Genomic DNA, 27,510 nt, shown 5'->3' with positions numbered 1-27,510 from the left:
TGATTAAAGTAGCTTTGTAAAGTAGCTTTGTAAAGTAGTTTGTCTAGTCAAAGATGCCATTAGGGTTTCTTGCGCTGTAAGCCACCCTCTCCCCTATATAAGGAGAGGGGGCAGCCCTCCTTACGGGCGAGCAACGGAGAGAGAATCGAAGACCTGTAACTTGTGAGAATCAATGAACATGGTGATCTAGAGCGAGTTCTTCCTTGTGTCTTTCTTCTTCAACCTCTGGCCTTGGCCAAGTTCTTGAGGAAACCATCCGGAAGTTCATCCCACCTGATCACAAACCCTCCCCCGAATCCTCTAGCGTCCATTCGGCCCCAATCTAAGCCATCCTATGGCATCTGCTCGTTCACCACGACGACAGCAAGTTTATTTTAGATTCTTATTTTTTAAATAAGAGTATAATGGTTATGTAAATGTATAATTATGTTTGACACGTCCGAGTATATGTACAAATTAGGAAAGAAATCTATCCATCGATTCCGACCTGGCTTGGCCTGAGCCATGCCATTGCTCTTTTGTTCCTACCCAAACCGGTCAGGTTGTCTTGCCAATGGAAAGAACAAAAAATAAGATGCGTGCCTAGAGTGGACTCCATGAACAGAAGACCTTCCAAAAAAAAACGTTCAGATGGCAGCCTGTTTTTTTAAGTGATATCATATCAGCGTATAGAACTATCTTTTTACGTACTCGATTAGTACGCAAGTTTATTTTAGATTCTTATTTTTTTATAAGAGTATAATGGTTATGTAAATGTATAATTATGTTTGACACGTCCGAGTATATGTACAAATTAGGAAAGGAAACTACTGCACCAGATAAGATGTGAGTAGATTTGACCGGTTCATGTTGTTTTTTTAAATCACGCGTATGTTTCTAGGACTCCAGCTGTGTTAGATTAACAAAGTCCATGTAACTTTAGTCCGTGTTAGTTATACGCGCAAAGTCTCTATGTATAATACTAGAGGAATATCAGAACCGATCGATCCATCGTGCATGTATGTTAAGCGTATATTGGGCTATAAAGTATAAATTGTATTCCTTTTCTAGCGTGTTGTATAAGGAGAGACCTGCTTGTGATACGTAGTTAGGATTTAACAAGAAATTGGTATTCATACAGCCGGCAAATTCCTATTGACTTGATTTATGTAGATAGACTCTAGGCCGACTATAGCCATATAGGGGAAGCTAATACCAAAGCGAAACTTTGATGAAAAAATAACTTGATGGCTGGTCTATGCTGATTTCAACCATATCTGAAGAAAACCTTGAAGCGTGATGATGAAAAAAAAACACCAAAATCAGATTACTATGTAACAACAGCTAAGCTACACGATCATGTTTTAATTTACACATGTGATATGCGTGTCACCGGAACTACTATAAACTAGAAAAAATGATGGAAACCTAAGGGGAAAAACCTACGAGCAACTGTGAAAACAAAAGATTTGTACATGTAATACCTAATAAATTAAATATTAAACATAAAACTGAATATCCAAGTATACAGAATAATTTCACACATGGGGCCGGCCACAAAGACATATGTCCGAACTGAACAAAATATCACAGATACAACAAAATCAAACAAGCGAAAAACACACGGAGACAGCTAACTTATTTAAAATTTGATGTTCAACTCCCGCAAAAAAATCCAGAGCATGTCGTTTAAACCACTATCAAACTGTAGTAGATTAATAACACATGAATGATTGTATGAATGAATTTGCTACGACAGAAGTGTCCACCTACTTGAGAGTCCCTAGCTAGGAAAACTACCAGAACTTGATTACAGTAATCACAAAAAGATGTAATGGATATTTCCTTATGTTTGCATTAAAAGGTTAATTTTAAAGTAATAAAAAATAAATTATATCACATCTCACACAAAAGTAAATTCCCTCTTTATTTTCCAGATATGGAAGGAAACTCAAGGCTGGAATTCAACCCTCATACATATGTTTAACATTAATTGGGGTATTCAATGAAAGAAAGTCTTAGTGTTGATAAATTATTTTTTATGTCATGTCAATAAGCTAATTGGTTTTCTTAACGTGTTTGAAAAATCAAACATCATTTCCCAATGATTAAAGGGACCATAATTATTATCGGGAGCATACCATAATCAGAAGGCAGAAGAAGGATGCATGTTTGATCAACATTTTGATTTGTGTACACTATTGCACATGTAAGTCTCAATAGGATTTAAGTACAAATTTTAATGACATAATCATAATTCACCACCAAATTATAGATAATAAACTATATTACAAGTGATAGTATATTTAGCTTTGCATTTCCTGCCACCAATAATTAATATAAATGAACTACAAGTTTATTCCACACACTTCCGACACACCAAAAATTATGCCCTCGCAACATTTCCTGCCACCAAATATGAATATAAATGAACTATAAGTTTATTCCACACACTTCCAACACACTAAAAATTATGCCCTCGCATTTGCGAGGGGCACCTTGCTAGTTTATTCTAATAATAGAATCATAAGGTAACTTCATTCTCTTTCTAGGGAAGTGTTCCATACCTTTCTTGAGAGGAAATTGATATTTAATATTACCTTCCTTCATATCAATGATAGCTCCAACAGTTCGAAGAAAAGGTCTTCCCAATATAATGGGACAAGATGCATTGCATTCAATATCCAAGACAACAAAATCAACGGGGACAAGGTTATTGTTAACGGTAATGCGAACATTATCAACTCTCCGCAAAGGTTTCTTTTTAGAATGATCAGCAAGATTAACATCCAAATAACAATTTTTCAATGGTGGCAAGTCAAGCATATCATAAATTTTCTTAGGCATAACAGAAATACTTGCACCAAGATCACATAAAGCATTACAATCAAAGTCATTGACCTTCATCTTAATGATGGGCTCCCAACCATCTTCTAACTTTCTAGGAATAGAGGTTTCAAGTTTTAGTTTCTCCTCTATTGCTTTGATGAGAGCATTTGTAATATGTTTTGTAAAGGCTAAATTTATAGCACTAGCATTGGGACTTTTAGCAAGCTTTTGTAAGAACTTTATAACTTCAGAGATGTGGCAATCATCAAAGTCTAAACCATTATGATCTACAGCAATGGGATCATCATCCCCAATGTTGGAAAAAATTTCAGCAGTTTTATCACAGGCAGTTTCAGCAGTTTTAGCAGTTTCCGGCAGTTTTGCAGGCTTTGCATTAGAAGTGGAAACATTGCCAACACCAATCCTTTTACCATTATTAGTAGGAGGTGCAGCAACATGTGGAGCATTAGCATTGCTAGTGGTGGTAATAGTCCAAACTTTAGCTACATTATTCTATTTAGCTAGTTTTTCATTTTCTTCTCTTTCCCACCTAGCATGCAATTCAGCCATTAATCTTATATTCTCATTAATTCTAACTTGGATGGCATTTGCTGTAGTAGCAATTTTATTTTCAATATCCTTGTTAGGCATAACTTTCAATTTCAAAAGATCAACATCAGAGGCAAGACTATCAACCTTAGAAGCAAGAATATCAATTTTATTGAGTTTTTCCTCAACAGATTTGTTAAAAGCGGTTTGTGTACTAATAAATTCTTTAAGCATAGCTTCAAGTCCAGGGGGTGTGTTCCTATTATTGTTGTAAGAATTCCCATAAGAATTACCATAACCGTTACCATTATTATAAGGATATGGCCTATAGTTATTACTAGAATTGTTCCGATAAGCATTGTTGTTGAAATTATTATTTTTAATGAAGTTTACATCAACATGTTCTTCTTGAGCAACAAATGAAGCTAATGGAACATTATTAGGATCAACATTAGTCCTATCATTCACAAGCATAGACATAATAGCATCAATCTTATCACTCAAGGAAGAGGTTTCTTCGACATAATTTACCTTCTTACCTTGTGGAGCTCTTTCCGTGTGCCATTCAGAGTAATTAATCATCATATTATCAAGAAGATTTGTTGCTTCACCAAGAGTGATGGACATAAAGGTACCTCCAGCAGCTGAATCCAATAGGTTCCGCGAAGAAAAGTTCAGTCCTGCATAAAAGGTTTGGATGATCATCCAAGTAGTCAGTCCATGGGTTGGGCAATTCTTTACCAAAGATTTCATTCTCTCCCATGCTTGAGCAACATGTTCATTATCTAATTATTTAAAATTCATTATGCTACTCCTCAAAGATATAATTTTAGCAGGGGGATAATATCTACCAATAAAAGCATCCTTGCATTTAGTCCATGAATCAATACTATTTCTAGGCAGAGATAGCAATCAATCTTTAGCTCTTCCTCTTAATGAGAAAGGAAACAATTTTAATTTTATAATGTCCCCATCTACATCCTTATACTTTTGCATTTCACATAATTCAACAAAATTATTAAGATGGGCAGCAGCATCATCAGAACTAACACCAGAAAATTGCTCTCTCATAACAAGATTCAGTAAAGCAGGTTTAATTTCAAAGAATTCTGCTGTAGTAGCAGTTGGAGCAATAGGTGTGCATAGGAAATCATTATTATTTGTGGTTGTGAAGTCACACAACTTAGTATTTTCAGGAGTATTCATTTTAACAGTAGTAAATAAAGCAAACTAGATAAAGTAAATGCAAGTAACTAATTTTTTTTGTGTTTTTGATATAGAGAACAAGACAGTAAATAAAGTAAAGCTAACAACTATTTTTTTTGTGTTTTGATATAATGCAGCAAACAAAGTAGTAAGTAAAATAAAGCAAGAAAAAAACAAAGTAAAGAGATTGGATTGTGGAGACTCCCCTTGCAGCGTGTCTTGATCTCCCCGGCAACGGCGCCAGAAAAAGAGCTTGATGCGTGCAATTAACACACGTCCGTTGGGAACCCCAAGAGGAAGGTGTGATGCAGACAGTAGCAAGTTTTCCCTCAGAAAGAAACCAAGGTTTATCGAACCAGGAGGAGCCAAGAAGCATGTTGAAGGTTGTTGGTGGCGGGATGTAGTGCGGCGCAATACCAGGGATTCCGGCGCCAACGTGGAACCTGCACAACACAACCAAAGTACTTTGCCCCAACGAAACAGTGAGGTTGTCAATCTCACCGGCTTGCTGTAACAAAGGATTAGATGTATAGTGTGGATGATGATTGTTTGCAGAAAATAGTAAAGAACAAATATTGCAGCAGATTGTATTCGATGTAAAAGAATAGGACCGGGGTCCACAGTTCACTAGAGGTGTCTCTCCCATAAGATAAATAGCATGTTGGGTGAACAAATTACAGTCGGGCAATTGACAAATAGAGAGGGCATGACAATGCACATACATGATATGATAAGTATAGTGAGATTTAATTGGGCATTACGACAAAGTACATAGACCGCTATCCAGCATGCATCTATGCCTAAAAAGTCCACCTTCAGGTTATCATCCGAACCCCTTCCAGTATTAAGTTGCAAACAACAGACAATTGCATTAAATATGGTGCGTAATGTAATCAATAACTACATCCTCGGACATAGCATCAATGTTTTATCCCTAGTGGCAACAGCACATCCACAACCTTAGAACTTTCTGTCACTGTCCCAGATTTAATGGAGGCATGAACCCACTATCGAGCATAAATACTCCCTCTTGGAGTTAAGAGCAAAAACTTGGCCAGAGCCTCTACTAATAACGGAGAGCATGCAAGATCATAAACAACACATAGGTAATAGATTGATAATCAACATAACATAGTATTCTCTATCCATCGGATCCCGACAAACACAACATATAGCATTACAGATAGATGATCTTGATCATGTTAGGCAGCTCACAAGATCCAACAATGAAGCACATAAGGAGAAGACGACCATCTAGCTACTGCTATGGACCCATAGTCCAGGGGTGAACTACTCACTCATCACTCCGGAGGCGACCATGGCGGTGAAGAGTCCTCCGGGAGATGATTCCCCTCTCCGGCAGGGTGCCGGAGGCGATCTCCTGAATCCCCCGAGATGGGATTGGCGGCGGCGGCGCCTCAGTAAGGTTTTCCATATCGTGGCTCTCGGTACTGGGGGTTTCGCGACGGAGGCTTTAAGTAGGCGGAAGGGCGGGTCAAAGGGCATCACGGGGGACCCACACACCAGGGCCGCGCGGCCAGGGCCCAGGCCGCGCCGCCCTGTTGTGGCGTCGCCCCGTGGCCCCACTTCGTCTTCTCTTCGGTCTTCTGGAAGCTTCGTGTAAAAATAGGCCCCTGGGCGTTGATTTCGTCCAATTCCGAGAATATTTCCTTTGTAGGATTTCTGAAACCAAAAACAGCAGAAAACAAAGAATCGGCTCTTCGGCATCTCGTTAATAGGTTAGTGCCGGAAAATGCATAAATATGACATAAAGTATGCATAAAACATGTAGATATCATCAATAATGTGGCATGGAACATAAGAAATTATCGATACGTCAGAGACGTATCACATGCCTCGAAGAGGTTATAAATGGAGCTCTGCGCTTCTTCATACGCTTCAGTCCTCTTGAGGGTGGCATCCTTCGTCCACTCGAAACCAAGGCTCGCTGCGAAAAGTACGATCAGTTTTTTCCGCGAGCAGAATCACAAGTCTGAAGAAGTCGGAGTCACAAAGAAAGAAAAAAGAGGTCCTTACGGAAGATCATCTTGTCAATGGCCTCCGCCTCCGCCTCGTAGTTCCTGTTCTTGGCTGCCAAGGTCTGGATCCTTTGCTGGCTCTTCTTGAGTTTTTCAGGAAGATCCGACAGCTCTTGAGTATGCTTCTCCAAGAGTTCTTTTTTCTTCTTGGTTTCCTCCTCGGAGGATTCCTTCAGGAACTTCTTGAGGGATTTATTTTCCGCCTCAAGAACTTCGACCTTGGCGGCAAGGGCGTCGATGGTGGGGCGCTTGGCAAATTCTTCTGCGACTCGGAAATACAACAACACAGTTAGTTCAGATAGTATAGTTACATTGACGATCCTGGGGGCTCACTCGGAGTTATTGAAGGAGATATGCCCTAGAGACAATAATAAAGTGGTTATTATTTATATCTTTATGTTTATGATAAATGTTTATATATCATGCTATAATTGTATTAACCGAAACATTAGTACATGTGTGATATGTAGACAAACAAGAAGTCCCTAGTATGCCTCTTAAACTAGCTTGTTGATTAATGGATGATTAGTTTCATAATCATGAACATTGGATGTTATTAATAACAAGGTTATATCATTATATGAATGATGTAATGGACACACCCAATTAAGCGTAGCATAAGATCTCGTCATTAAGTTATTTGCTATAAGCTTTCGATACATAGTTACCTAGTCCTTATGACCATGAGATCATGTAAATCACTTATACCGGAAAGGTACTTTGATTACACCAAACACCACTGCGTAAATGGGTGGTTATAAAGGTGGGATTAAGTATCCGGAAAGTATGAGTTGAAGCATATGGATCAACAGTGGGATTTGTCCATCCCGATGACGGATAGATATACTCTGGGCCCTCTCGGTGGAATGTCGTCTAATGTCTTGCAAGCATATGAATAAGTTCATAAGAGACCACATACCACGGTACGAGTAAAGAGTACTTGTCAGGAGACGAGGTTGAACAAGGTATAGAGTGATACCAAAGATCAAACCTCGGACAAGTAAAATATCGCGAGACAAAGGGAATTGGTAATGTATGTGAATGGTTCATTCGATCACTAAAGTCATCGTTGAATATGTGGGAGCCATTATGGATCTCCAGATCCCGCTATTGGTTATTGGTCGGAGTGAGTACTCAACCATGTCCGCATAGTTCACGAACCGTAGGGTGACACACTTAAAGTTGGATGTTGAAATGGTAGTACTTGAATATGGAATGGAGTTCGAATATTTGTTCGGAGTCCCGGATGAGATCCCGGACGTCACGAGGAGTTCCGGAATGGTCCGGAGAATAAGATTCATATATAGGATGTCATTTTATGTGAATTAAAATGTCGCGGAAGGTTCTATGGAAGGTTCTAGAAGGTTCTAGAAAAGTCCGGAAGAAACCACCAAGGAAGGTGGAGTCCACATGGGACTCCACCTCCATGGCCGGCCAGCCCTAGGTGGGGAGGAGTCCCAAGTGGACTCCCCCTTAGGGGGCCGGCCACCCCCCCACATGGGAGGTGGAAATCCCACTTTTGGTGGGAGTCCTAGTTGGGCAAGGTTTTCCTCTCTTATGGAAGGTTTTGGGTTCGGGTCTTATTCGAAGACTTGGACACCAACACTTGGGGATCCACCTATATAATGAGGGGCCAAGGGAGGGGGCCGGCCAACCCCAAGACCACAAGCTGGCCGCCCCCCTTGAGTGGCCGGCCACCCCCTCCCAAACCCTAGCCGCCCCCTTCTCCTCCATATCTCCCGCGTAGCTTAGCAAAGCTCCGCCGGACTTCTTCACTGCCACCGACACCACGCCGTCGTGCTGTCGGATTCAAGAGGAGCTACTACTTCCGCTGCCCGCTGGAACGGGGAGGTGGACGTCGTCTTCATCAACAACCGAACGTGTGACCGAGTACGGAGGTGCTGCCCGTTCGTGGCGCCGGAACCGATCGTGATCAAGATCTTCTACGCGCTTTTGCAAGCGGCAAGTGATCGTCTACCGCAGCAACAAGAGCCTCATCTTGTAGGCTTTGGAATCTCTTCAAGGGTGAGACTCGATACCCCCTCGTTGCTACCGTCTTCTAGATTGCATCTTGGCTTGGATTGCGTGTTCGCCGTAGGAAAATTTTTTGTTTTCTATGCAACATTATCCTACAGTGGTATCAGAGCCGTGTCTATGCATAGATGGTTGCACGAGTAGAACACAATGGTTTTGTGGGCGTTGATGCTCTTGTTATCTTTAGTTTGAGTACTTTGCATCTTTGTGGCATAGTGGGATGAAGCGGCTCGGACTAACTTTACATGACCGCGTTCATGAGACTTGTTCCTCGTTCGACATGCAACTTGTATTGCATAAGAGGCTTTGCGGGTGTCTGTCTCTCCTACTATAGTGAAGATTCAACTTACTCTTCTATTGAAAACATTAGTATCACCGTTGTGGTTCATGTTCGTAGGTAGATTAGATCTCTCTCGAAAACCCTAAACCACGTAAAATATGCAAACCAAATTAGAGACGTCTAACTTGTTTTTGCAGGGTTTGGTGATGTGATATGGCCATAATATGATGATGAATATGTATGAGATGATCATTATTGTATTGTGGCAACCGGCAGGAGCCTTATGGTTGTCTTTAATTTTCATGTTGAGTAGTATTTCAAAGTAGTTGTAATAGTTGATACATGAGGTGAACAACCATGAAGACGGCGCCATGAACCTTGACGCTACGCCGACGATGATGGAGATCATGCTCGTTGATGATGGAGATCATGTCCGTGCTTTGGAGATGAAGATCGAAGGCGCAAAGACAAAAGGGCCATATCATATCACATATGAACTGCATGTGATGTTAATCCTTTTATGCATCTTATTTTGCTTAGATCGCGACGGTAGCATTATAAGATGATCCCTCACATTAATATCAAGATAATAAAGTGTTCTTCCCTCGTATGCACCGTTGTAACAGTTTGTCGTTTCGAAGCATCTCGTGATGATCGGATGTGATAGATTCAATGATTCACATACAACGGGTGTAAGCCATGTTGCACACGCGGAATACTTGGGTTTGCTTGACGAGCCTAGCATGTACAGACATGGCCTCGAGACAACGGAAACCGAAAGGTTGAACACGAGTCATATGGATGATATGATCAACATGTTGATGTTCACCATTGAAGCTACATCATCTCACGTGATGATCGGTTTTTGGTGTAGTGAATTTGGATCGTGTACCACTTAACAACTATGAGGGATGTTGTATTAAGTGGGAGTTCATTAGTAATTAGATTAAAACATGAACTAATTATCATAAACATAGTCTGAGTAGTATTTTGAATTAATTTTGTAGTATTGGCATCCGTTTTCTACCATCCGCTAGTCTTGTAATTGAGATAGAAATACTGTTAAAATCTGACAAGAAACTTTACGGATTGGTACCGTATTGTTAAAGAATCAAGAATTGATTAAGTCCTATTGCAAACTTTTAGTAAACCTCACATTGTTGATTCAAAGAGCTATGGTTTCAATTAGTACCTAAAGTTATCTTGTCTCCGTGAAACTTGAAGTTCAAATCTGTTTGAAAAGTAAGGAGCTGAAAATTTAGTTTTCAGAAATAATCAAGGTATGAGATACATGTGATATCTAAGACCTTATTGCAAGATGATAGAATAAAGTTTGGTGAGACTACATAAACTCATAAGTTTTATGGGAATGTACGAAGGTTGAAGACGCAAGGCGTCACAATCCTCCAACTATTGGGGCACTAACGATATTCGCATATCCATGAAGTGTCCATCCTTAAATATGCACCGTTACTAAGACTCGTCGTTTTGAAGCATCACGTGATGATCGGGTGTGATAGATTCTACGTGTGCATAAAACGGGTGCAAGCTAGATTTGCACATGCAAATACCAAGGTTAAAACTTTACGAGCCTAGCATGTACAGACATGGTCTCGGAAAGTCGTCATGATATGATGGATAAAATTATGAGTGAAACTGTTCATCATATTACAAAGTTACTAATAGTGAAATCTGGAACACTTGTCATATGATGATCAACTTCAAAGTAAGAACCTCAAGGTTATTGGTATTTGACCAACAAACCTAGAAGTTAATGATGTTGATGTGTTTTTCTGAATAATGAGGAAAGCTAAAAGAGAAACTACAAAAGATTATTGGCAGAAAGAAAGAAAAGACTAGAATGTCTAGCTCAGGTGTATATAAATGATATACATGTTATGGTTGTATTCCTAGTTAGGTCTCACAATGAAATTCTTGGGTATTTGTACCATATTGGTTGGTATGAAGTGTCATACAAAACAACGCAATACAAGAATACAATGGCCTAAGTGACTGACAAGGAATATGAATAGGAATGCACGTCAGGAACAAAAATAAAGTGTTATTATGTTCGTCATTGGCATTCTATCTAGCCCTTAGAATTTATAATAAAGAGCTTAATAAATTGTTATTTTGCTCTGGTCAAATAAAAACAATGAGTTGTTTAAATTATGACATTACTCCATGTACGATGGATAAGTTATTATAAATCTTAATGGTGAGACACACATACATAACACTGACGCTAAAATGCCATAAGGCAAATGATTTGAATTCCACTTATTTGTGGAACCGCCATTTAGGTCATGTTAGAAAGGAACACATGAAGGAACTCCATGCAAATGGATTTCTGGAGTCATTTGATTTTTTGAATCATTTGGTGCTTGCAAATCTTTTCTAAAGAGAATGATTAAAATACCGTTCATAGGCCAAGAGTTGAATGGGCAACTAACTTAGTGAAAAATACATGATGATGTATATGGTTCACTGGGCATAGTTGTGTGCGGAAGATTCTTCTACTTCATGAAAACTTTCAAACAATGAATTGAGTATATATGTGCATATATTCAATAAGGAAAAGTTTGAAACATTTGAATAGGATTCAAATAAATTTCAGCATGAAGTGGAAATCATCGTAATGGAAAAATCAAATATCTATGATTGGATCATGGTGGAAATATTTGAATTACGAGTTTTAGCGAACATCTAAGAAAGTTATGAAATTGTTCTACAACTCACATTTCTTGGAGTATCATAATGATGATATAGTATCCGAGATATGTATCCAAACCTTGTTGGATTAATGATGAGATAAAATATTATGACGCCATTATATTTTTGTGAATTATGCTTTAGTGACTACCGCTTTTACACTGAATAGAGCATCATCATGATCCGTTGAAATGACACCATACGAGTTATGGCATGGGTATAAACCTTAATAGTCCTTTCTTTAAATTTTGGTCTAAGAGTTTTCAACCAAAATCGGATGAATGTCTTTGTTGGTTATCCCAGAGATTTAATTGGGAATTCTTCCCACGAGACAAAGACAAAAGTGTTTGTCAATGTTTCTTATTTCCAAGAAATTGTTTCTAGTGAAGTTTTTGAGTGGGAGGACAATATAATTTGATAAGGTTTATGAACCTGAGCATAATGATCAGAGTAGCGCAGCATCGGAATTGGTTTCGGAAGCGGCTACGACGATCATGGCTCCCATGACTACAAAGTGTTTTAGCCATGGAGATCGAAGTACATATTGAACCTTGTAGGTATGGTTTACTTTGTGATCAAATAAAAGATTTGTGGACAAAGGATTGATTTTGAACAATAATAAACCAACTACAAACAAAGAAGTTATGATGGGCCCTGACTCCGTTAAAATGGCTATACGCCATGAAATCCAAGATAGATGAATACTTTTTGAAAGTAAATGGATCTATGAAATTGATGGACTTGGATGAAATATCCTTGAAGAAGCTCAACTTGTCGAAAAGTTGTTTACGACAAAGTTCAAAGAGCTGACTACGATAAGATTAAATCTTCCGTAGCAATGCTTATAGTCTATGTGGATTATTCTAGTAATCACTACATATTTCTTTTATGAGATATGTTAGTAGAGTGGCAAAATACACTACTTAACAGAAGTGTGTATTAAAGGTGTATACAAGATACAACCAAGAGTTTTGCTGGTCCGTGGAATACTAGATAGGTATACGAACTTCAATTGGATGAAGTAAGTATCGCGGAGTTAGAATCTTCACCAGATGAAATAGTCAAAGAGTTTTTGATTTCATCAGAAACGATGAAGAGGCTTGCATTTGCAAGAAATTAAGTGGGAGCGCTAAGACATATTTATAATACTTTATGTAGATGACATATAGTTGGTTATAAATGATGTAATTATATACTTGATTAAAAGGTTTCATTGAAAATTAAACTTCAATGAAAGGATATGGACTGAAACAAATTTAGTGTCAAGATCTATGAAGATAGATTGAAACACAAAATAAGTTTAAGTCAAAGTACATAGAATGGATATTGAAATAGTTCAATATAGAAATATTAAGAAGATGTTCTTGTCATGTGAAGTTTTAACAAGACTTGAGTGTATATGACACTCAATGAGTAAAAACACATGAGTGACTTTAGATCACGAATAATATGTACACAATCAGATATCTTGTGCTCTAAAATGTTATGAGCATATACCAGAATGATTCATGAGATGATCATTGAAAAACAGTAAGAATATTCTTGAAGTACTTAAGAAGAACCAAGAATATATATATATATATAGTTTTGTATGGAGAAATGACAAACAAATCGCTGTAAGATGTTGCACCGATATTTGTTTTGTCACATATGAAAATAAAATTTCAATCTCAAATTAGACTAAGTGTTGTTTTAAAAGGTAGCACAATGAGCTAGAAGTTGTCTATGCTAGATTTAGAATAGTTCTAAATATTGTGACGGATTCTACAAAAGAAGGCAGAGTATGTCATTGTTTTGACAATGACAAAGGATGTTAAGTCAAGAGGTTCTTTGAGAACTTGGTGTAGTTCCGACAGAGTCAGAACTTTGAAGCTATATTGTGTGTGACAATATAAGTGACATATTTCAGACAGCGGAATTAAGGTTCCACCAGAAGATCAAACATATATAATGCCAACTCGTTTGGAAATGAGTGATGCGTTGAGACGCAAATGAATTACAAAATACATACGTTTCTGAGCGTGTCAGATCCGATGACTAAAAACCTCTCCCGTGAGCAATACACGATAAAGCACCAGAAGGCCAAGGTGTTATATCTTTACAAATGTAAACTAGATTATTGACTCTAGTGCAAGTGGGAGACTGAAGGAGATATGCCCTAGAGACAATAATAAAGTGGTTATTATTTATATCTTTATGTTTATGATAAATGTTTATATATCATGCTATAATTGTATTAACCGAAACATTAGTACATGTGTGATATGTAGACAAACAAGAAGTCCCTAGTATGCCTCTTAAACTAGCTTGTTGATTAATGGATGATTAGTTTCATAATCATGAACATTGGATGTTATTAATAACAAGGTTATATCATTATATGAATGATGTAATGGACACACCCAATTAAGCGTAGCATAAGATCTCGTCATTAAGTTATTTGCTATAAGCTTTCGATACATAGTTACCTAGTCCTTATGACCATGAGATCATGTAAATCACTTATACCGGAAAGGTACTTTGATTACACCAAACACCACTGCGTAAATGGGTGGTTATAAAGGTGGGATTAAGTATCCGGAAAGTATGAGTTGAAGCATATGGATCAACAGTGGGATTTGTCCATCCCGATGACGGATAGATATACTCTGGGCCCTCTCGGTGGAATGTCGTCTAATGTCTTGCAAGCATATGAATAAGTTCATAAGAGACCACATACCACGGTACGAGTAAAGAGTACTTGTCAGGAGACGAGGTTGAACAAGGTATAGAGTGATACCAAAGATCAAACCTCGGACAAGTAAAATATCGCGAGACAAAGGGAATTGGTAATGTATGTGAATGGTTCATTCGATCACTAAAGTCATCGTTGAATATGTGGGAGCCATTATGGATCTTCAGATCCCGCTATTGGTTATTGGTCGGAGTGAGTACTCAACCATGTCCGCATAGTTCACGAACCGTAGGGTGACACACTTAAAGTTGGATGTTGAAATGGTAGTACTTGAATATGGAATGGAGTTCGAATATTTGTTCGGAGTCCCGGATGAGATCCCGGACATCACGAGGAGTTCCAGAATGGTCCGGAGAATAAGATTCATATATAGGATGTCATTTTATGTGAATTAAAATGTCGCGGAAGGTTCTATGGAAGGTTCTAGAAGGTTCTAGAAAAGTCCGGAAGAAACCACCAAGGAAGGTGGAGTCCACATGGGACTCCACCTCCATGGCCGGCCAGCCCTAGGTGGGGAGGAGTCCCAAGTGGACTCCCCCTTAGGGGGCCGGCCACCCCCCCACATGGGAGGTGGAAATCCCACTTTTGGTGGGAGTCCTAGTTGGGCAAGGTTTCCCTCTCTTATGGAAGGTTTTGGGTTCGGGTCTTATTCGAAGACTTGGACACCAACACTTGGGGATCCACCTATATAATGAGGGGCCAAGGGAGGGGGCCGGCCAACCCCAAGACCACAAGCTGGCCGCCCCCCTTGAGTGGCCGGCCACCCCCTCCCAAACCCTAGCCGCCCCCTTCTCCTCCATATCTCCCGCGTAGCTTAGCGAAGCTCCGCCGGACTTCTTCACCGCCACCGACACCACGCCGTCGTGCTGTCGGATTCAAGAGGAGCTACTACTTCCGCTGCCCGCTGGAATGGGGAGGTGGACGTCATCTTCATCAACAACCGAACGTGTGACCGAGTACGGAGGTGCTGCCCGTTCGTGGCGCCGGAACCGATCGTGATCAAGATCTTCTACGCGCTTTTGCAAGCGGCAAGTGATCGTCTACCGCAGCAACAAGAGCCTCATCTTGTAGGCTTTGGAATCTCTTCAAGGGTGAGACTCGATACCCCCTCGTTGCTACTGTCTTCTAGATTGCATCTTGGCTTGGATTGCGTGTTCGCCGTAGGAATTTTTTTTGTTTTCTATGCAACGTTATCCTACAGTTATTACCTTCATAACCCTTGAGGCGTTTCTCCAGCTGAGCGATGGCTTTCTGACTATCCGCGTCCCTGGTTTGCAGCAGTTCTATCTCCTTTTTCTGCTCCAGCACATGGATGCGCAAGTCATCGTGCAGCTTCCGCGTGTTCTGTGAAAACAGTTTAAGGATTAGACGGAAATTCAAACTCTTGGGGGCTGGACGGAAGTTCAAATCTTTAGCATGTGAAAATTTTGATTTTCCGCTACAATCTACAAGTTTAAGACATTGGCTCATACATGTTACTCGGAAAGAATGCATTAACCAATGCCTGGGGGCTGGTGTTAGCTGATGCACATTCTTGTGCTTGGCGAAAAAAGCTTTGATGCCGCTCTCAAGCTCAGTCAACTCTTGCTCTTTCGTGTTTGCAGGCCCCCACACCTGGTCCATCATAGCGGAGATCTCCGCATGGCGTTGTGAGAGGGGGACCTTTTGCAGAATTGGGAAGAAGTGAGGATGAGTCTGGGGCGTTCCAGTGGTGCCGCTCAAGAGGAGTTTTCTCTCGACTTGGTCAGACGGAGCGTCAGTGGAGGTAGCAGTAGGCTGCTCAGGTGGAGGTGCAGATGAGGAGGCGCCCTTGCCGGAATCGCCCTTGTCAGACTCGACAGTTGGATCCTCCGGAAGATCATCAATATTGATGACGTCCTTTGGATCCGGCTTGGCGGTTGAGGTGGCCTTGGGCGGAACCTCTACTTCTTGGGTAACGGGAATAGAAGCCGGAGATGGCTTGACCCTCTTCATGGTGATCTTGGGGGCCTGGCTTCCGGAGCTTTTGTTGCAATATAAGAAAAAAAGGCATAACAAGTTAGTGTATGTTAATTCACAGCAGCAACAAGATCTTTTAACGGAAACCAGACGCTTACCCAGTTGGTATAAAAAATTGCTGGATATTGGGTTGAACGCGGTTGCTGGTGTCGATGAGCTTGAGGCGTTTCCTCTCCGTCTCCGCCTTACGGGTAGCCGCGGTGCTAGGCACTTTCCGGGCGCGTTTGGCTGCAGGGCTGAAGGGAGCAGCTCTTTTCCTCTTGGAGAGACGCGGAGCTTCGGGGGCTTCCGCCTCAGACGCGGCTTCCGGGTCGGTGTTTCCCGCTTGAGGGACCCGGAGGAGAGTTCTGAGTTTGCCCTCCTCGAGTGCCTCGAGCTTCGTTACCAAGTCTACACTTAGACAAAATTCAGAGTATAAAGGAATCAACAGGCACGTCAAGGTAACGTACCGCGGTCCCGGAGCCGTTGGTGTGGATGTCCTTGTTGCACACGTGAATGTGAAGATCACGCGGAATCTTGATGAGGAGTCGGATCCGTTTGTCGATGGCGTTAGCGGAGAGGTTGTCCTTAGAGGCGCGCATAGGATCGTCGCGCCCCGTGTATTGGAACATCAAGCGGTCCCGATGTTGTAGCGGTTGGATCCGCTTGGTGAACCAGGACATGGTGAGGTCTTTCCCCGTCAGACCTTCCTCCGTCAGCTTGCAGATCCGCCTAACTGTACGAGTCAGCTGAGGCGACTCGGAAAGATGAGGACATTGCGTCCAAGCCGGATTCTCGCTGGCGGGGCTGTTCTTGAAGGGCGGCAGCATCCTTTCGCTCGCCGGGTCGGAGACGTCCTTCAGGTAGAAGAAGCCTCCGGACCAGTACCGCGCGGATTCATGGCGGTCGGTGGGAGGATAGACGCGGCCAGGGCGGAGCATGAAAGTGATGGACCCGCAAGTAGCCAACTCGGAGGTCTGTCGAATCTTCTCCTTCTTGACGGAGAAATAGTATTGAAATAGGGGAAGTTCGGGAGGTACCCGGAGATGGCCCTCGCAAAGGGTGACGTGGTTGCTGATCGCCAAGACGCTGTTTGGGGATATGTTGTGGGGTTGGAGCCCATATGCCTTCAGAATTTCTGAGAAGAAATCGGATGGCGGAAATGAGAAGCCACGCTCCACCAGCGCCTTGGTCACCACCATTTCTCCGTCTTCGGGGGCTGGAGCCAAAGAACCCGGAACTGTCCGCCAGGATCCAGGCTTCAGGAAGCCTTCCGCCTCGAGGTTCTTGAGTTCAATCTCAGTGGTGGTACAGGGCCACCATTTCCCTTTGGACTCGCTGTCCCGCTGGCGAGCTTTAGATTTTTGGCCGGGCCGCCACCTCTTCCGTTTTCTGCTCCGCCTGATCTGCTTCGGAGGCTTTCTCCGGGTTAGACGAGGTTCCCTCTACGTTCTTGCCGGAATCCTTGGAAGGATCCAGCTGAACGGAGACGAAGGGTGCGGGGGCGGAAGATAGGGGTGTTGCCATGATCGGCTCGGATGCAGGAGGCGGAGTCGAAGAAGACATCTGAAGAAGAAACAATGGCGGAAACATAGCTTAGTCGGATCCAACGTTAGCATCCTAAAGCTCATCCCTACCAACTACGGCGCGAGGACGAAGCTCGAGAACTCACCGTAATGGTTTCCGTGGTGGTCGGAGTCGCCGGCGATGAGGTTTTTGCGCGGTGGCTCGCTGAAGTTAAGAACAGGACGAACTGTGCGCGGTGGCGAAGCAGCTCCGGTGAAACTCCGGCGGGATTCCGGCAGACTCCGGCACGGTGGAGAGAGAGCTCGAGGGCGGCGCTTCGCAGAGAGGTGAAGGGGGGTGAATGAGGAGTTTAGGGGTTGACGGTGGATATTTATAGGCCGTGGGAGGAGATTCGTGCTCCGCATCCTGTGGTCGGAACGCAAGCGTCGCACCGTTGGATGCGTGACACGTGTCGAAACCCTAAACGGTAAAAATGGCTAAGGATAATTTACCTCTCAAATCGCGCAAAAATGGCGCCAGAATTGGCGGAACCGTTTGAGTCTTTTAAGATTCCGGGTAACAGCGTGAAGATAAGCAACTCTCGTCCGCAAGCAGGGGAGTAACCCGGAGATATATCATGTGTTGTCGATGGATGAAGTCCCGCAGGATGGGGGGATTTTCCGACCAAATGTTGGGAAAGAAGAAAATGCGAAGTTGGAGTTCTTCAAGTTTCTCCGTGTTACCAAGATTGCCGGAAACCATGAAGTGTTAGCAAGGCGGAAACTAGAGGTGAAACTCGGAGAACTCTGGGGGATACTGTTGTGGGTATACTTCATGGGTGTACCATCGACAGTGCCTAGATCCGGCAAGCCCGGGTGGCCCACAGACGGTGATGTGGCATGTGGCCCATTGGGCGGCCCAGTTGCTGTTGATCATGAAGGATGAAGTCCAGCCCAGGATCAGTAAGCCGGATCCGAACCGACCTTCGGAGGAAGCCGGATCCAGGGAGGCCCATGAGGAACCCGGATCCAGTACGACGTATATGGAAGGCGGATCCTTGACGTACACGGCAAGACATTGTACCGTAGTTAGGCAATCTATAACCCGGCTAGGACTCTCCATGTAAACCCTAGATCCGTGCGCCTTTATAAGCCGGATCCCGGGAGCCCTAGAGGCACAACCACAACTCATTGTAACAACGCGAAAGCGCCCAGATAATTCCAGACAAGCAGCAGTAGGCCTTGCCATAGTGCAGGTGATCCGAAGCTGGGTAAATCACGTACCACCATCCCGAGGACTCTCCGCCCTATGGCCCCTACTTCTTCTCCCCCTCGTGAGGATCCCTCCTCCGAGGCACCGTCGAATAGGCAACGACACCGGATCTGTCCGCCTTTCCTTCTTTCCATTCCTGTGCATCGATTAGATAATAGGCATCATTATGGAGAGCTTTGCTCACAATGAAAGGTCCCTCCCACTAGGCGCAACACTAGATCTCCTTCCCGGAATACCCTCGGGTTAACCTTCCGGCTGTGATAGCGTCTGAGGTTTTGCTGGTAAATGGCTGTTCTTGCCAAAGCCAGCTCTCTTGCTTCTTCTAGCAAGTCCACATCGTTTTCTCGGGCCTCTTTTACCTCTTGTTCGGTATAGAGTTGCACCCTTGGTGAGCCATGGAGAATGTCGGTTGGTATGACCGCTTCTGCTCCGTAAACCATAAAGAATGGAGTGTATCCGTGACGTGGGCATTACCCTTCGGGTAACCAATGTTGCTCTACCCTACACGGTCCAACTGGAGGCCCATGAAGGTACCCGATGGCAAGATGGGCCACTAGGACGGTGCGGCGGAAGATTACTTGGAATACAAGGTACGGAAGAAGCCGAGCAAGGAAAGGTTGGAGATAGATCTACTGTAAACCTACTCGTACTCGAATAGACCTCTCGGGACCTGGCCACCTATATAAAGGCCAGGAGAGGGGCTATCGAGAGAGACAATCAATCTTAGCAATCTTAGCCAACAAAAGCTTAGAACTAGGTTACCCTAGCAATTAACCATCTCGACGAGATCACAGCCGAACTATTCGGCACCCCATTGTAATCTGTTTACATCATAATCAAGAACAGACAGGCAGGACGTAAGGGTTTTACCTCATCGAGGGCCCCGAACCTGGGTAAATCGCTCTCCCCGCTTGTCTGTGAACCGATGTCTCGTGTCAGCTTGCAGGATTCCATCAACCCTAAGCCCCTATCGGAGGGCATTGCCGAGGAGCACCCTCGACAATTGGCGCCATCTGTGGGAACCCTATCGGCACAAGGCAGGGCATCGGCAGATCCGATCATGACATCGGCGGCTTCGCCGACAACTTCATCAGCAACTTCGTCGACACCATCGTCGCCAATCCTGGGAAGCCCGATTCGATTCGGCTCCTACGAGTTTACTCCACACAGCGATTCCTCCCGCTCGAACTTTTCAGATCTACAAGGGAACATGGAGATGACCTTCGGCAGCGTCCACTACAACGTCAATGCAGAGGGAATCCTTCGCTTGCTGGAATCCCCCACTTCTGGATCGACGGGTTCGAACGCGTCATCATCACTCGATCTGTCGGCTGGTCTGACGGGGTGATACGCGTACAGCACGCGTCCGTTGGGAACCCCAAGAGGAAGGTGTGATGCGTACAGCGGCAAGTTTTCCCTCAGTATGAAACCAAGGTTTATCGAACCAGTAGGAGCCAAGAAGCACGTTGAAGGTTGATGGCGGCGGGATGTAGTGCGGCGCAACACCAGAGATTCCGGCGCCAACGTGGAACCTGCACAACACAACCAAAGTACTTTGCCCCAACGAAACAGTGAGGTTGTCAATCTCACCGGCTTGCTGTAACAAAGGATTAGATGTATAGTGTGGATGATGATTGTTTGCAGAAAACAGTAGAACAGTATTGCAGTAGATTGTATTTCAGTATAGAGAATTGGACCGGGGTCCACAGTTCACTAGAGGTGTCTCTCCCATAAGATAAACAGCATGTTGGGTGAACAAATTACAGTTGGGCAATTGACAAATAGAGAGGGCATGACCATGCACATACATATTATGATGAGTATTGTGAGATTTAATTGGGCATTACGACAAAGTACATAGACCGCTATCCAGCATGCATCTATGCCTAAAAAGTCCACCTTCAGGTTATCATCCGAACCCCCTCCGGTATTAAGTTGCTAACAACAGACAATTGCATTAAGTATTGCGCGTAATGTAATCAGTAGCTACGTCCTCGAACATAGCACTAATGTTTTATCCCTAGTGGCAACAGCACATCCATAATCTCAGAGATTTCTGTCACTTCCCCAGATTCACGGAGACATGAACCCACTATCGAGCATAAATACTCCCTCTTGGAGTTACAAGCATCTACTTGGCCAGAGCATCTACTAGTAATGGAGAGCATGCAAGATCATAAACAACACATAGACATAACTTTGATAATCAACATAACAAGTATTCTCTATTCATCGGATCCCAACAAACGCAACATATAGAATTACAGATAGATGATCTTGATCATGTTATGCAGCTCACAAGATCCGACAATGAAGCACAATGGGGAGAAGACAACCATCTAGCTACTGCTATGGACCCATAGTCCAGGGGTAGACTACTCACACATCACTCCGGAGGCGACCATGGCGGCGTAGAGTCCTCCGGGAGATGAATCCCCTCTCCGGCAGGGTGCCGGAGGCGATCTCCTGAATCCCCCGAGATGGGATTGGCGGCGGCGGCGTCTCAGTAAGGTTTTCCGTATCGTGGCTCTCGGTACTGGGGGTTTCGCGACGGAGGCTATTTGTAGGCGGAAGGGCAAGTCAGGATGGGGCAGGAGGGGCCCACACCCTAGGTCGGCGCGGCCAGGGCTTGGGCCGCGCCGCCCTATGGTGTCGCCACCTCGTGGCCCCACTTCGTCTCCTCTTCGGTCTTCTGGAAGCTTCGTGGCAAAATAGGACCCTGGGCGTTGATTTCGTCCAATTCCGAGAATATTTCGTTACTAGGATTTCTGAAACCAAAAACAGCAGAAACAAAGAATCGGCACTTCGGCATCTTGTTAATAGGTTAGTTCCAGAAAATGCACGAATATGACATAAAGTGTGCATAAAACATGTAGATAACATCAATAATGTGGCATGGAACATAAGAAATTATCGATACGTCGGAGACGTATCAGCATCCCCAAGCTTAGTTCTGCTCGTCCCGAGCAGGTAAAACGATAACAAAGATAATTTCTGGAGTGACATGCCATCATAACCTTGATCATACTATTTGTAAAGCATATGTAGCGAATGCAGCGATCAAAACAATGTATATGACATGAGTAAACAAGTGAATCATAAAGCAAAGACTTTTCATGAATAGTACTTCAAGACAAGCATCAATAAGTCTTGCATAAGAGTTAACTCATAAAGCAATAATTCAAAGTAAAAGCATTGAAGCAACATAAAGGAAGATTAAGTTTCAGCGGTTGCTTTCAACTTGTAACATGTATATCTCATGGATATTGTCAACATAGAGTAATATAATAAGTGCAATATGCAAGTATGTAGGAATCAATGCACAGTTCACACAAGTGTTTGCTTCTTGAGGTGGAGAGAAATAGGTGAACTGACTCAACAATGAAAGTAAAAGAATGGTCCTCCATAGAGGAAAAGCATCGATTGCTATATTTGTGCTAGAGCTTTGATTTTGAAAACATGAAACAATTTTGTCAACGGTAGTAATAAAGCATATGTATCATGTAAGTTATATCTTACAAGTTGCAAGCCTCATGCATAGTATACTAATAGTGTCCGCACCTTGTCCTAATTAGCTTGGACTACCGGATCATCGCAATGCACATGTTTTAACCAAGTATCACAATGGGGTACCTCCATGCCGCCTGTACAAAGGTCTAAGGAGAAAGCTCGCATTGGATTTCTCGCTATTGATTATTCTCAACTTAGACATCCATACCGGGACAACATAGACAACAGATAATGGACTCCTCTTTTATGCATAAGCATGTAACAACAATTAATAATTTTCTCATATGAGATTGAGGATATATGTCCAAAACTGAAACTTCCACCATGGATCATGGCTTTAGTTAGCGGCCCAATGTTCTTCTCTAACAATATGCATGCTTAACCATAAGGTGGTAGATCTCTCTTACTTCAGACAAGACGAACATGCATAGCAACTCACATGATATTCAACAAAGAATAGTTGATGGCGTCCCCAGAAACATGGTTATCGCACAACAAGCAACTTAATAAGAGATAAAGTGCATAAGTACATATTCAATACCACAATAGTTTTTAAGCTATTTGTCCCATGAGCTATATATTGTAAAGGTGAATGATGGAATTTTAAAGGTAGCACTCAAGCAATTTACTTTGGAATGGCGGAGAAATACCATGTAGTAGGTAGGTATGGTGGACACAAATGGCATAGTGGTTGGCTCAAGTATTTTGGATGCATGAGAAGTAATCCCTCTCGATACAAGGTTTAGGCTAGCAAGGCTATTTGAAACAAACACAAGGATGAACCGGTGCAGCAAAACTCACATAAAAGACATATTGTAAACATTATAAGAATCTACACCGTCTTCCTTGTTGTTCAAACTCAATACTAGAAATTATCTAGACCTTAGAGAGACCAAATATGCAAACCAAATTTTAGCATGCTCTATGTATTTCTTCATTAATGGGTGCAAAGTATATGATGCAAGAGCTTAAACATGAGCACAACAATTGCCAAGTATCACATTACCCAAGACATTATAGCAATTACTACATGTATCATTTTCCAATTCCAACCATATAACAATTTAACGAAGAAGAAACTTCGCCATGAATACTATGAGTAGAAACTAAGGACATACTTGTCCATATGCTACAGCGGAGCGTGTCTCTCTCCCATACAGTGAATGCTAGGATCCATTTTATTCAAACAAAACAAAAAAAACATAAACAAACCGACGCTCCAAGCAAAGCACATAAGATGTGATGGAATAAAAATATAGTTTCAGGGGAGGAACCTGATAATGTTGTCGATGAAGAAGGGGATGCCTTGGGCATCCCCAAGCTTAGACGCTTGAGTATTCTTAGAATATGCAGGGGTGAACCACCGGGGCATCCCCAAGCTTAGAGCTTTCACTCTCCTTGATCATGTTGCATCATACTCCTCTCTTGATCCTTGAAAACTTCCTCCACACCAAACTTAGAACAACTCATTAGAGGGTTAGTGCACAATAAAAATTAACATGTTCAGAGGTGACACAATCATTCTTAACACTTCTGGACATTGCATAAAGCTACTGGACATTAATGGATCAAAGAAATTCATCCAACATAGCAAAAGAGGCAATGCGAAATAAAAGGCAGAATCTGTCAAAACAGAACAGTTCGTAAAGATGAATTTTAAAATGGCATCAGACTTGCTGAAATGAAAATGCTCAAATTGAATGAAAGTTGCGTACATATCTGAGGATCACTCACGTAAATTGGCATAATACCTACAGAGAATTTAGCCCAGATTCGTGACAGCAAAGAAATCTGAAACTGCGCAGTAATCCAAATCTAGTATGAACTTTACTATCAACGACTTTACTTGGCACAACAAAACACTAAACTAAGATAAGGAGAGGTTGCTACAGTAGTAAACAACTTCCAAAACACAAAATAAAAACAAAGTACTGTAGTAAAAACCATGGGTTGTCTCCCATAAGCGCTTTTCTTTAACGCCTTTCAGCTAGGCGCAGAAAGTGTGTATCAAGTATTATCGAGAGATGAAGCATTGATATCATAAGCTCCCCCATCTGTAGTGGTACTAAGGGCTTTGTCAATTTTAGGCCTATAATAATATTTCTTTGGTTTAGGCACTTTAGAGACATACATAAACTTTTGCTCCTTACCCACATAAGCTTTTTCTCTAAACTTTATAGATGAAAAGGTTGAACCCAAGGTTCCCATAGCTTTTTCAAGCTCACCAATCCTATTGATTTGATCATCATGGACAACACAAGTTCCTAGGACACTAATTCTTTCATCAATTCCTCCTAAGGATTTATCAAGTTCATCAGTTTTATTAAGTAACATCTCCAATTTAGTTTCTACACTCGGAAAATTTTTCTCTATGGTTTCCAATTTTTTCATAACATCCTCAAGAGAGATTTCAATTTTAGTTTCATTAATAGGTGGTGTTCCAAATAAACTCTCAATAATGCAACTAGCTTCTAAAGCGGGAGCGCCTAGGAAGTTACCTCCCGCAAGACAATCAAGAACATATCTATTCCAGCTAGAGATACCAACATAAAAATTCCTGAGTAGGATAGTGGTGGAGTGTTTCTTAGTGCACCTATTATGGGCATCACTAATTCTATACCAAGCATCTTTTAAACATTCTCCCCCTTGTTGCTTAAATGAACGAACTTCAACTTCAGGATTACTCATTTCAGCAGTAGTAAATAAAGCAATGCAAGTAACCAATTTTTTTTTTGTGTTTTTGATATAGCAAACAAGATAGCAAATAAAGTAAAACTAGCAACTAATTTTTTTGTATTTTGATTTAGTGCAGCAAACAAAGTAGTAAATAAAATAAAGCAAGACAAAAACAAAGTAAAGAGATTGGGAAGTGGAGACTCCCCTTGCAGCGTGTCTTGATCTCCCCGGCAACGGCGCCAGAAAAAGAGCTTGATACGCGTACAGCACGCGTCCGTTGGGAACCCCAAGAGGAAGGTGTGATGCGTACAGCGGCAAGTTTTCCCTCAGTATGAAACCAAGGTTTATCGAACCAGTAGGAGCCAAGAAGCACGTTGAAGGTTGATGGCGGCGGGATGTAGTGCGGCGCAACACCAGAGATTCCGGCGCCAACGTGGAACCTGCACAACACAACCAAAGTACTTTGCCCCAACGAAACAGTGAGGTTGTCAATCTCACCGGCTTGCTGTAACAAAGGATTAGATGTATAGTGTGGATGATGATTGTTTGCAGAAAATAGTAGAACAGTATTGCAGTAGATTGTATTTCAGTATAGAGAATTGGACCGGGGTCCACAGTTCACTAGAGGTGTCTCTCCCATAAGATAAACAGCATGTTGGGTGAACAAATTACAGTTGGGCAATTGACAAATAGAGAGGGCATGACCATGCACATACATATTATGATGAGTATTGTGAGATTTAATTGGGCATTACGACAAAGTACATAGACCGCTATCCAGCATGCATCTATGCCTAAAAAGTCCACCTTCAGGTTATCATCCGAACCCCCTCCAGTATTAAGTTCCTAACAACAGACAATTGCATTAAGTATTGCGCGTAATGTAATCAGTAGCTACGTCCTCGAACATAGCACTAATGTTTTATCCCTAGTGGCAACAGCACATCCCTAATCTTAGAGATTTCTGTCACTTCCCTAGATTCATGGAGACATGAACCCACTATCGAGCATAAATACTCCCTCTTGGAGTTACAAGCATCTACTTGGCCAGAGCATCTACTAGTAACGGAGAGCATGTAAGATCATAAACAACACATAGACATAACTTTGATAATCAACATAACAAGTATTCTCTATTCATCGGATCCCAACAAACGCAACATATAGAATTACAGATAGATGATCTTGATCATGTTATGCAGCTCACAAGATCCGACAATGAAGCACAATGGGGAGAAGACAACCATCTAGCTACTGCTATGGACCCATAGTCCAGGGGTAGACTACTCACACATCACTCCGGAGGCGACCATGGCGGCGTAGAGTCCTCCGGGAGATGAATCCCCTCTCCGGCAGGGTGCCGGAGGCGATCTCCTGAATCCCCCGAGATGGGATTGGCGGCGGCGGCGTCTCAGTAAGGTTTTCCGTATCGTGGCTCTCGGTACTGGGGGTTTCGCGACGGAGGCTATTTGTAGGCGGAAGGGCAAGTCAGGATGGGGCACGAGGGGCCCACACCCTAGGTCGGCGCGGCCAGGGCTTGGGCCGCGCCGCCCTATGGTGTCGCCACCTCGTGGCCCCACTTCGTCTCCTCTTCGGTCTTCTGGAAGCTTCGTGGCAAAATAGGACCCTGGGCGTTGATTTCGTCCAATTCCGAGAATATTTCGTTACTAGGATTTCTGAAACCAAAAACAGCAGAAAAACAAGAATCGGCACTTCGGCATCTTGTTAATAGGTTAGTTCCAGAAAATGCACGAATATGACATAAAGTGTGCATAAAACATGTAGATAACATCAATAATGTGGCATGGAACATAAGAAATTATCGATACGTCGGAGACGTATCACGGGGTCAACGCGCTCACCCGTGCCCTCGACTCCCCGCTCGGTGTCCTCCATGTCGGTAGGGTCGGATGATTCCTCATCTTCGAAACTAACTTCGTACTACTGCCTGAACTGCGACACTAGGCATGGGTTGGGATCAAGCGACACGTCGTTCATCTGCAACGCCCAGTATTCATCGGGAGAGGACAGTATCGACAGCACCATCCAGGGGACCACCCGAAGAACGGCACACCATCAGGTTTATGTCGCCAATAACACGGGAAACACAAGGCGCAGAGGAGACAAGGACCATACCCCCCGTTCCAGTAGAAGGGCGAGTTTTGAAAACAGCGCCAGCAACCGCGATAGTGATTACACTATCGCGG

Source organism: Lolium perenne, chromosome 2 (genome assembly GCF_019359855.2).
Source record: "Lolium perenne isolate Kyuss_39 chromosome 2, Kyuss_2.0, whole genome shotgun sequence".
Lineage (NCBI taxonomy): Eukaryota > Viridiplantae > Streptophyta > Magnoliopsida > Poales > Poaceae > Lolium > Lolium perenne.
Note: the sequence above shows the minus strand (reverse complement) of the source record.